The 9056-nt window shown below is 32.6% G+C and overlaps 1 pseudogene; it reads right to left on the bottom strand.

Annotated features, from left to right (window-relative positions):
• Positions 1 to 6860: 6860 nt before the first annotated feature.
• On the bottom strand, positions 6861 to 6979 carry LOC111737658 (annotated as a pseudogene).
• Between the last annotated feature and the right edge of the window lie 2077 nt (positions 6980 to 9056).

Genomic DNA, 9056 nt, shown 5'->3' with positions numbered 1-9056 from the left:
GTACTTGGATCTGAATGTTCAAGGCTGAATTTGATATAACCTATACTCTGTGACATTGACAGCTCATGGGAGAAATAAAAAGTGGTTCACATGATGTTATAATTATATTCTTTTAGGTGTAAGTGTGGTGATTGAGAGAGGATCAGTTAATAAAGAAGCACAAACTTGGTACTCGAGGTGAAAGGTTGATCATGGAATATTTCCTAAAGAATATTAAAACAATATTAAATAAATAAATAATAAAAAGAATATTAAAATAAATAAAATAATAAATAGTGTCATTTTATAACTAGTGTTTATGAGTGGTTACTATTTACAAGACCTTTGCTAAAAACTTTAAATGCCTTTATAGTTGTTATCGTCATAACAATCCTACTGAGTAAAAGTTACCAACACACCAGTAAGGATATTAAGTTTAGAGAGATCCAGTAAACTAGTCAAGATCAGCCATCTAGTAAGGGGTGGAGCTGGGTTTCCAGAGATGAGATTTTAATTACTTGACCATCCTACCCCAAAAATGGTGAATGAGAATCTTCAAGGGACAGTACACAACATTCCAACTTAAAGGTGAGCAGAGATGCAAATACCATGGTAGAAGCCATTCAAAATGGTCAGAATTTGAATGAAATTAAGGAAGTAAAAGTTTCATTAAAAGTAAAGCTGAGTTCATGAATGGTTTTCTAATGGCATGACATGTAATTCAGTCTCAATCAGGAAACTGGGAGGAAATAGCATTGAATTATGAAGGTGGGATAAAATAAACATCTATTGCAGCAAGGACTTAAAATTTAGAGGAAAGGAATATATCTATATTAGAGGATTTAATCTCAATTTATCAGTACAGTAAGCCTACAGAAATATAAATTTGAGATTAAAGAAGAAAAGTATCACTACTGGTGAAAAAGAGCAAAAAGAAAAGAACAGAGAGAGATTCTTTGAAATTATTTGCTCCACTTCAGAAAGAACTCTGATCTATTTGGGCATCCTTGATGAGATCCCAGCTACTCTACTCTTCTTTTAGTTCTGCGTGAGAGAAATTTAGCTCCTGAGTCATCATTTACTACCATTAGAACTTGTGTCCACTTCCATGATAAATTACATTTCCATCTCATTAAATTCTAATAATAATTGAACCTAAAAACTGAGTTACAAAACATAGGAGGCAACACTGACATATCAAAAGGGAAAAACAATCCAAGGAGAATAGAGGAGATTTCAGTACTCCACTTTCAATATAAAATAGAAGATTAACAAAGAAATAGAGAACTTGAAGAATACTAAAAAAATTAAAAACTTGATCTCTTCCATCTGACTTATTTCAATTAGCAAAATACTCTCGAGATCCATCCATCTTGTCACATAAGGCCATATTTCATCTTTTTCATGACTAATATTCGTGTGCGTGCGTGTGTGTGTGTGTGTGTGTGTGTGTGTGTGTGTGTGTATACTACATCTTTATCCATTCATTTGTTCATGGATTCTTACTTAGGCTGCTTCCATATCTTGGCTATTATAAAACCATATTATTTAACTCATGTGTAAAATATAAAACTAACAAAACAAAATTAACTCATAGGTACATACAATAAAATTATGATTATAGGAGAGGAGGATGATGGGTTGGGCAAGTTGGGTAAAGAGGGTTAAATACATGGTGATGGAAGGAAACTAGACTTTTGGTGGTAAGCACACAATAGAGTATAGATATCAAATTATAATGTTGAATACCTAAAATTTATATGCTATTAATCAGTGTTACCTTAATAAATTAAAAAAGCAAACAAATAACACACCACTAAATCTAATAGACCTTTATAAAACACTTCTCACAAAGACAGTAGAATATACATTTTTCTTAAGTTTATTTGGAACACTCTCCAGATAGATCATATATTAGGCCCTAAAACAAGTCTCTATGAATTTTAAATTATTTCAATTATACAAAATATGTTCTTCAAAAAACAAATAAACAAACAAAAAAATATATAAAGGAAAACTTGGAAAATTCACAACATATGGAAATTAAGCAACATAACCCTAAGTGGTAAATGGTTTGAAGGAAAAAATCACAAGGAAAATTTGAAAATACTGTGAGATGAATAAAAACAATAACAGAATATATCAAAGTTTATGGGATGCAGCCAAAGAAGTGCTTAGAGAAAAATTACAGTTCTAAACACCTACATTAAGAAAGAAGAAAGATCTCAAATCAATAATCTAATCTTAAAACTTACCAGCGAAAAGAAAGGAATCACAAATATTACCATGGATATAAATAACAAAGAACAGAGAAATAATTAAGAAAATCAAAGAAACTAAAAGTTGGCTCTTTGAAAGGAATAACAAAATCAATAAACTTTTAGTTAGAATGATAAGAGAGGGAAGAGGGGGGGAGAGGGATGTGGGGGAGAGAGAGAGAGACAGAGAGAGACAGAGAGAGACAGAGAGAGACAGAGAGAGACAGAGAGAGACTTTGATTCCAATTAGAGGGCATTACCACTGAAGGACTATAAGAAGATATTATAAGGGACTATTTTGAACAATCATATGCTAATAAATTGAGAACCTAAGTAAAATAGAAAATTCCTAGGTACATAAACTACCAATTCTGACTCAAGAAAAAAACAAAAAGTTTTCATAAACTTCTAACAAATAAGAATAAATTAGTAATTTAAAAACTTCCCACAAAGAAATGCTCAGAATCAGATGACTTCACTTGTGAATTCTATCGAATTTCTAAAAATAAATTAACACTAATCTTTCACAAACTTTTCCACTAAGTAGAAGAGGAAGGAATATATCTCAACTCAAGGCCGATATTAAGCTTATGCAAAAACCAGACAAAGACATTTCGAGAAAAGGAAACTTATGCCAAAACCAGACAAAGACATTTCGAGAAAAGGAAACTCCAGAGCAATATCTCTTACAAATAGGGTGTAAAAATCACCAGCAAAATACTAGCAAACCAAAACTAGCCACACATAAAAAATACACATGATTAAGTGAGAATTATTCCAGAAATGCATTGGAAAATGTAGTCAATATATGTACCTAAAAGCTAGAAAAGGAAGTAGGAAGGAAAGGAAAAGGGAAGGAAAGAAGGAGGGAAGAAGGAAACAGATAAGATAAATTGATCAGGAATATGGTGAATTTCAAAAAAAAAAGTGCATCTTTAATAGAAACTGAAATAGTCAATTAATATTAACAACAGTTTAAAGAAAACTAACAATCCTACTGTTTAATTAGCACTTTAGGAGCCCAAGATTGCTATTTAAATAGACATATTTTCAAAGCTACCAATGGAATCATTCTGGGTAGTCAAATATATAAATCATTACAGCAGTTATACATTTAAATATTACTTTTAATTAAAATGGAAAATTTTCTGCCCATAGACTTACAATACGCTTTCAGCAAAACTTTGAATAGAACAATCACCTATGAAATATATTTTAGAAAGAATTATGTTTTACAAAGTAGTCATTGATGGTTATTTGCTCAGAAAAGAGAAATCTATATAAGTTGGTAAATGTTCTAACATCAGTCAACAATATTATTATGAATACAGAGGCTGTGCTGTTTCACAGGGAGAAATACAATTACCTTTAATATGGCATGTGTTTATTATATATCCCCTTCCCATTAATCTTTGATAAGCTTTTAGCAACCTGTATACTGATGAAGGGCTATTTGCTAGAACAGGATGCCCTTACTTGAAAGTGAGGTATTTAAGTTTAAGGTCAATTATTTGCACTTCCACTTCAATTAAGAGGACATGCCTCATAGTTTAATTTACAACAGCTAGTTAAACTGCCTAGAAAAATGCTTCAGAGTGCCTAAATGGCAACTGCTCATCAGAAAAAAAAAAAAAGGCAGAAAGTTCAAATATGTATCAGATTAGCACACACATCACATATTATTTTAACTCATTAGTAAAGTACTTAAGATAAAGAACTGATCGCATTTCCTAATCTGTATAAATATTCTAGAAAAAATACAAGAAGTAGTTCAAATAGGAAAGAAGAAAGAGGAAAGAGGAAAATGATCTTCTGGACAGCTTTATGTAGGATTTTAAAAAAAGGCTTTCTGACTTTTTTCTATAGATTTGATAATATTATTTATGTTCACATTTTAATTTTCCTCATATCGATGTTTTGATAGTTTAAGTGTCTTGTGATTCAAAGGGAAAAAGGGAAGGTATTATACAAAATAGTAGCTATCATTTGATTGACACCTCTCATGAACTAGACGTTGGGCTAAGTTAATCTGTATACAAATGTTTTTAAATAATTCCTTAAAAATTATGCAACTATAGTTTATACAATAAAAAGTATATATAAAAATTTTTAGGTAATAAGATAGCAACTATAGAAAGCACTAGCCTAGATAACGTTGAGATCCCTTCCATGTACGACATCCATGAATCTTTAACCCTAAGACTTTCATTGGTTTTATATCAAATAATCCTCTCTAAAACCCATTTCATAGTGTAGTTATGTGTGCCATTCTGTAGTATTGGCCAAATTATTCATATAAAGATCCATGAAAACATCAAAGAAGGGATGAATGAGTGAGTGTGACCTCCCTGATCTCATTTATTGAAAGCTTTTCTTCAGAATTCGGGTAGCAGAGGCATATCTGACTAAAGAATTTTCTTCTCTTGTGGGGGTCATACCTCAAAGTGCATAAATCATGAAACTCCTTTCACTTTGGTGCTGAAACCTTTTATTGATTTAAGGGTTTGCTTTAGGAAGAAATGTCACAGTGTCAAGACAAGTGTGGGTGTTATGTGAAAAGTGCTTATTTACTTTGCTCTTTGGGAAACAATGCTATGTTGCTATGACAACTTCTACATGACTAGTTCTTTTTGAATTTACATGTGTACACACACATACACACACAGTCACTTGCATTTTCATATACGCACAATCTATTCAAAAAATATTTGTATTCCTAGGTACAGATTATTCATGTGAATAACTAAACAGGAAAATTATGTGAAAATATTTTTTCCATCTTACTAAAAATGAATTGAATCAATAAGACCTCAAGATGAGTTCTTTTAAAGTAGGTATTAGCCATTTAAATGTAAGGGTTTAGAAAACAAGGGTTGAACTAGGTAATGAGCTTAATATTCATACCGACATTAGAATCCTACCTGCAAAATAGGGTATTAAGCCTTACATAAAAAGAAAGAAGTTGAGAATTACAGAACAGTTTAAGGGACTTCAAAAGTCATTTTTTTTTTTGCATTTTTTATTTGATTTCTAACGTGCTGTGATCCAAACATGTACATCTTGCATAATCTTTACATTTTTTCCTCTGTCCTTAAACTACCTGTTGTCATATGAATTCATAATTTATTTATTGATTTGCTTTCACATAAAAATAGATATGAAAAGGAAATTTTATATTACTAGAGTAAATAAAAGACCCAATATTACTTGTCATAAAGATAAAGTAAGTGCAAAAGAAAATGTATAAATTTTCCCATCTATATACCATCAAACATAATCTTTTATAGAGCTAATGAATTTTTAATATACTGGGAAAGACTTCAATCAGTTCTATAGCATCCTCGACAAGTGTCTACTTGATCATTACCTCTATAGATATAAAACTCATTATAGCCAAGGAAAATTATTCTTCAAATAAAATATTCTACTCAATATAGTATATGATGTACACCTAAATTAGAAGTCATAGTAGCTCTCTTCAAAGTTTTCTTCTATGTAAATATCTCTTTCAATGAGAATATATTTTTTTAAAATTTTATTTGTGCATGCATCTTTTTTAAAAATTCTGTTATGGCCATGCTAGATTCTAAAAATAAAAAACTATTAAAAAATAGCCAATGCGCTCAAAGCATATATGTTCTGGTAGGCATAAAGGCAAACCAGATCTTCATGAGTACAAATAGAGTATGCAGTGGGAGCAAACAAAAGTGGACCTACAGTCTGCTGCCATGATTTCTTGATTCATAGAGTAAAGACAGAATTTGTATTGAGATGAGAAACAAATGTTCGCTAAGTGAAAAAGTGGTGCAAATCTTCTCCAGGAAGAGAAGACGTATATGCAATGGGAGAGGTGGGAGAAAGCTAGGTCTGTGCAAAATGGCTGAAGCATCAGGTATGAGTCTAGAAAAATCGTGAGAACTTCTAGGTAATGAGTTTTGGTGTATCACTTTGAGAAGAGGATAATACCTCAAGAATACTGAGGAAACAGATCTTTAAGGTAGGATCATCTAGAAGGTAGGAAGAAACATAGCAAAGACATTGCTTTTTAGGAAACATATGATGATGTTATCTCATAGACACTGGGGAGTCACTGACTGATATTAAGAAATAGAAGGGTATATTTCGATGTGTGTTCTAGAATGGGAAATTTGCAAGAAATATCTATAATGGAGTGTAGAGTTTTAAAACTGATAGAAGTGAAATAAAGAATATGGTTCAGCCAAGGGTTGAATCATGTGTCCAATTAGCATAGTAGGAATAGTAGATTGGGAGACAGCAAAGAGATAGAAAAGACAAGGTTTTGTCACTGACTCTATACACAAGTAAGAAAAGATAAAGAACCATGCTTATTGGTGCATTTTTTTACTTGGGTAACTATAATGAAAAGGAAAAAAGTGAAGAAGATGAGTCTATCTAAGGATATGTTAAGTTTAAATTTTCTTGAGGATGTGATATGGATACAGAGGTTTAACCTTCTTAGGAAATGCCAAACCTAGAGGTATAGATTTGAGATGGAACAGTCGTTAGATATTTTTATTATTATTTTTTTTTTTTAGGAGAGGCCGCCCTTAGTTGAGCTCACAGATTGCAAGGACCTTGTCAGCTTACAATCCCTTATTTTTAGGCCTACAGCCCCTGGTCTTCCTAGGTGGTCTCCCATCCAAGTACTAACCAGGCCCGACCCTGCTTAGCTTCCGAGATCAGACGGGATCAGGCTTGCTCAGGGTAGCATGGCCAGAGACTGGAACGGCCTTTAGATATTAAGTGAAGTTTTGGTGTATCACTTTGAGAAGAGGATAATACCTCAAGAATACTGAGGAAACAGATCTTTAAGGGAAGAAAAGATAAAACAAAAGAGTGGATTCTAGAAACACGATTTACTACTAAAATTTCTGGTCACTCGTTTTCAAATAGAAATGATGGTTTGGTGGAGAATTCAAATCAAAGGAAAACTAAGGAGATTTCTGTATAATCTGGTACTGGGTGGCTCTCTGGTGACTAATGGGAGTAGTTTCAGAGAAATAATGGTGGAGGATAAGTGTAAACAGGTGGAGAAAATGAAAGTAGAAGGATCCTTCTAAAAGCTTACCTAAAATTTAAAGGCAGAAAGATGAACTGTTGGCTGGAAAAGAATTTCCATTTTCAACAGATTGTGACCTGCCTCTTGAAAGGGCACTGCCCAGAAGACAATGCAATATTTTACATGCATCTCAGTACAAGAAGCAGACTATATGGAAGAAGTATCTCTAGTCAAAGCAGCCTTCCTTTCTGTTTCCATCCACAATTCATCATTTTCCATTCTCTCAATCTCACATTCTAGAGCTCGAAAACCACTCTCCAGAGACAGCTACTAAGCTATTGGGAAATAAACTAGAAGATGAAACGTAAAATAGTCTTTTAGCTTTTATTTAAAACAGCTTTTTCCCAGAATTGTTTGAGTATATGGCCATTTTCTCACGAGAACCTTGCTAATTAATGGTCTAGGAAACATTCTTTGAAAAATTTTAGTCTACACACAATAAATGATACCTTACATAAACAGAAATTTGGTATGCAAAAATGATAAAATGATATTAAATATTTATCTTCTTGCCTATGTTTATTTTAACACCTTTCACTTGGAAAAGGTAAACATTTCTCCTTTCAGCAGTAATTCTCAGAGCCTTTACCATCTGACTACATATGAGTAATTGGTTCATATACCATCCTCCACCAGAAATTCACAAACTAATTTGACCACTGTATTATGTTATTTGTTTACTAGATTATACTTGTTGCTACAGTTTAGGCTCTTGTGGCACTAGACTGTAGTTGTTGTTACAGTTTAGGCTCTTGGGGAATTATAATAGGAAATATGGAGAGCCTACTGTACACTGGACTCTATACTAACCACTTTTCATATGTCACAGTTTATTTATTCTTCCTAAGAACACTATGAATTATACCCTATTGTTATGCCCGTTTTGTGGTTATGAATCTAAAAGGTTAATTCATCTGCATAATGCCAACTACATAGACTGGAGCCAGAGAGACCTGACTCAGAAGCTCATGTATTTAATTATGATTCTTTACCACCTCTTGTGTGTTCATCCTGATAGATGCCGAAAAGTTGTTCAATAAATGCTAATTCCCAAAATAACTGATTTGCTCCATCATGATCATTTTTTTGCTCATTTTTAGCCTCAGAAGAAAGTCAACTAGCTCAGACTTCCGATACTTTCTTAAGGTCTGAGCATTACTACAAAATCACTTAGAAATTGAACTGACAGAGAAATTTTTGTTAAATGGGTTTCCCACTTGTCAAGAAATGACTTTGGATACAGTACAAAGTTTTTATGGTTTCCTTAACTCTTTTGCATTACCTAAATTCAATTTCGCATTGACAAAGTATTCCAGATAGTACTTTCTAAAAGGAATATTACATATGCGGTCTTGTTAAAACCACTTGGCCTTCAGTTTTCTATGTCCCTGTAAAGAAAACCATAACCTGTAGGATGACTGCCGATTGAGTTAGATGGCTGTGGAATTCCACAATAATCCTGTTATTCTTACTCCACAAGACATTCCTCTGCAGTACGCTGTACCTGTATATTATTCTTACAATGCAAAATCCTATTAAAGCCAATGGTGCATATATCCATTTCATTTCAATGTGACTTTGTATAATAAAAATAAAATACAGTGAGGAGAATACATAATGAGTTGCCTGCCAAAACTGTTCAAAGTACAATTAAATAACTGAGGATGTGAGAAATTACCTTAGTACAAAGGATGTATCCACAAAGAGATTACTGTTAATTTAGGGTATGCCACAAATTA

Source organism: Pteropus vampyrus, unplaced genomic scaffold, assembly GCF_000151845.1.
Source record: "Pteropus vampyrus isolate Shadow unplaced genomic scaffold, Pvam_2.0 Scaffold29, whole genome shotgun sequence".
Lineage (NCBI taxonomy): Eukaryota > Metazoa > Chordata > Mammalia > Chiroptera > Pteropodidae > Pteropus > Pteropus vampyrus.
This window is presented reverse-complemented; position numbering and strand designations above follow the sequence as displayed.